The sequence below is a fragment of the Arachis ipaensis genome, chromosome B09, assembly GCF_000816755.2.
Source record: "Arachis ipaensis cultivar K30076 chromosome B09, Araip1.1, whole genome shotgun sequence".
NCBI classification, from domain to species: domain Eukaryota; kingdom Viridiplantae; phylum Streptophyta; class Magnoliopsida; order Fabales; family Fabaceae; genus Arachis; species Arachis ipaensis.
This window is the reverse complement of record NC_029793.2, coordinates 67,392,852-67,396,773: the sequence shown is the minus strand read 5'-3', so window position 1 is coordinate 67,396,773 and position 3,922 is coordinate 67,392,852.

Genomic DNA, 3,922 nt, shown 5'->3' with positions numbered 1-3,922 from the left:
ACCTTAAACTGGAGCTTAAACGTGTTCGACTATTTTTCTCCTCCAGGGTTGCTTTCTTATTTCCACGTTTAAGCTTCAGTTTAACCTTAAACTGAAGCTTAAATGTGCTCGAGCTTGTGCCTCCAGGGAGTGCCAGCGTTTAAGCTCCAGTTTAAGCTTAAACTGGAGGTTAAACGTGTTATATGGAACAGCTTGACCATGCCTTCTTCAAATATAAATAACTTGAGCTACAAAACTCCAAATGAGGTGATTCAAAATGCATTGGAAAGAAGACATCTAGAGCTTTCCAAGCATATATAGCATGCATTGTGGATACTAAAAATTGAGGGAGAAAACAGCCCCGTAATGTGCATAGAAGAGCATAGTACCAACATGCAATCAGGCCAGCTGACCTCTTCGCCTTCCATGGAGTATAACTCGAGTTTTAGAACTCCAAATGATGCGCTTCCAGTTGCATTGGAAAGTAGACATCCAGAGCTTTCCAACGATGTATAGAAGTATGGGGTGGACAATGCAACTGAGCTCCCAAAATTGGCATTTTCGAGCACGTTTAAGTGACTTAAACGTTGGCTTAAACGCTGTCAAACCAACCAGCAACCTTGTCACCTTCAATCAAGCATAACTTGAGCTATAGAGATCCAATTGAGGTGCTTCCAGTTGCGTTAGAAAGCTGACATCCATAGATTTCCAACGAGGTATAATAGTCTATATTTGGCATCAAATTGGCAAGGTTGACAAGAGAACAAAGTGACGACTCAAGAAAGGGGGGTGCAACGTTTGAGTGTAGTTTAATGGATCATTATCCTTTTTGGATCAATTATATCACTCTACCCTTCAAGCAAGCAAGGCCCATCAACAACACCAAATCAAGGCCACAAGAATCATGTAGAATAGTTTATTTTCATTTGATTGTAATTTGCTTTGAATTTCATTTTCATTTTGTAATTTAGGGAGCCTATTTAAAGGCCTTAGTTTCTGCATTTGAACGGGGGGATTGAAGGGGAATCCAGCCCCTGAGGGGGAGTTTTGGGGACACACGGAGAACTTTGGATCATTTTCTTTTAAGTTTGTAATTGAATTCAGAGCTATGACTCACTAAACCCCTTTCATTGGGTTAGGGTTCTCATCTAAATCGTGATTCCGCTCAACTAGAACATACTTCTAATCCGAATTGCTCACTCAACCAATCCTTGTGGGATTCGACCTCACTCTATTGTGAGTTTTTACTTGACGATAACCGGTGCACTTGCCGGAAGGAATTTTGCCGATCGTGCAATTTCCTAAATCGTAGCATAACAAGTTTATGCGCATCAGCATACATGTCCTTATTTAGCAGATAATTGAATTAAGACTATGGGGTTTTTTGCCGAAAAAATACAGCTCACTTATTCTTTGCTGACAAATAAGAAATGTTTCTTTGAGGATTCACTAGAGTTGCTGTCATAATGCCTTGCTTTTTGACAGGCAAGTAATCTTAAATTGCAAGAAACTAATTCAAATAACTAAACAGGATATGAGCAATTCCAAATTAACAAAGTAACATCCAATATGATTCTATTTTAAACTAAACAAGTGACTATAACTGATGAGCGGATAATTTATACGCTTTTTGGCATTGTTTTTAGTATGTTTTTAGTAGAATCTAGTTACTTTTAGGGATGTTTTTAATAGATTTTATGTTAAATTCACATTTCTGGACTTTACTATGAGTTTGTGTGTTTTTCTGTGATTTCAGGTATTTTCTGGCTGAAATTGAGGGACTTGAGCAAAAATCAGATTCAGAGGTTGAAAAAGGACTGCTGATGCTGTTGGATTCTGACCTCCCTGCACTCAAAGTGGATTTTCTGGAGCTACCGAACTCGAAATGGCGCGCTTTCAATTGCGTTGGAAAGTAGACATCCAGGGCTTTTCAGCAATGTATGATAGTCCATACTTTGGCCAATAATAGACGACGTAAACGGGCGTTCAACGCCAGCTTTCTACCCAAATCTGGCGTCCAGCGCCAGAAAAGGAGCCAAAACCAGAGTTGAACGCCCAAACTGGCACAAAAGCTGGCGTTAAACTCCAAGGAGGACCTCTGCACGTGCAACACTTAAAGCCCAGCCCAAGCACACACCAAGTGGGCCCCGGAAGAGGATTTATGCATCAATTACTTACTTCTGTAAACCCTAGTAACTAGTTTATTATAAATAGGACCTCTTACTATTGTATTTGACATCTTTGGACGCCTTGTTCTTAGATCAGAGGGGCTGGCCATCTCGGCCATGCCTGGACCTTCACTTATGTATTTTCAAACGGTAGAGTTTCTACACTCCATAGATTAAGGTGTGGAGCTCTGCTGTTCCTCAAAGATTAATGCAAAGTACTTCTGTTTTCTATTCAATTCATCTTATTTCGCTTCTAAGATATCCATTCGCACCCAAGAACGTGATGGAGGTGATGATTATGTGTGACGCTCATCATCCTTCTCCTTTATGAATGCGTGCCTGACAAACACTTCTGTTCTATATGAATTAAGCTAGAATGAATATCTCTTAGATCTCTTAACCGGAATCTTCGTGGCGTAAGCTAGAATGATGGCGGCATTCAAGAGAATCCGGAAGGTCTAAACCTTGTCTGTGGTATTCTGAGTAGGATTCAATGATTGAATGACTGTGACGAGCTTCAAACTCGCGATTGTTGGGCGTTAGTGACAGACGCAAAAGGAGGGTGAATCCTATTCCAGCATGATCGAGAACCGACAGATGAATAGCCGTGCCGTGACAGGGTGCGTGAGCATATTATTCACTGAGAGGAGGGGATGTAGCCACTGACAACGGTGATGCCCTTGCATAAAGCCAGCCATGGAAAGGAGTAAGACTGATTGGATGAAGATAGCAGGAAAGCAGAGGTTCAGAGGAACGAAAGTATCTCCATTCGCTTATCTGAAATTCCTACCAATGATTTACATAAGTACCTCTATCCCTATCTTATTAATTATTATTCGAAAACACCATTATCCATTTATATCTGCCTGACTGAGATTTACAAGGTGAACATAGCTTGCTTCACACCAACAATCTCCGTGGGATTCGACCCTTACTCACGTAAGGTATTACTTGGACGACCCAGTGCACTTGCTGGTTAGTGGTACGAGTTGTGAAAAGTGTGATTCACAATTTGTGCACCAAGTTTTTGGTGCCGTTGCCGGGGATTGTTTGAGTTTGGACAACTGACGGTTCATCTTGTTGCTCAGATTAGGNATTCTAGTGTTTCATGAAGCATGTTGAAGCCTGGCTGGCTGTAAAGCCATGTCTCAATTCTTATACTCAAGAGAAGAGCTTATTTATCTTTCTTTACCAATTGGCTGTTGAATGTAAGGAATGTCAGGCGTGTCATGTCTGAGTTACATACTAAAGCTTGGCTGGCTATTGAGCCAAGCCTGACCCTTTGATTGGAGCTTTAGAGCATAAGATTCCTGGAATTCATATTAAAAATTTTGAATCCTTATTTTTCTTTTTCTAAATAATTTTTCGAAAAATATAAAATAAAAATCCAAAAAAATTTAGAAAATCACAAAAATCAAAAATATTTCATGTTTCTTGTTTTCTTGAGTCATGTTATAAGTTTGGTGTCAATTGCATGTTCATCTTGCATTTTTCATGCATTCATAGTGTTCTTCATGATCTTCAAGTTGTTCTTTGTCAGTCTTCTTGTTTGATCTTGATGTTTTTCTTGTTTTTCTTGTTTTGTTGTTTTACATGTACATTTTTTATTTATTAGAGTCTAAACATGAAAGATTTCTAAGTTTGGTGTCTTGCATGTTTTCTCTGCATAAAAAAATTTTAAAAAATAAGTTCTTGATGTTCATCTTGACATTCAAAATGTTCTTGGTGTTCATCTTGACATTCATAGCATTCTTGCATGCATTCATTGTTTTGAT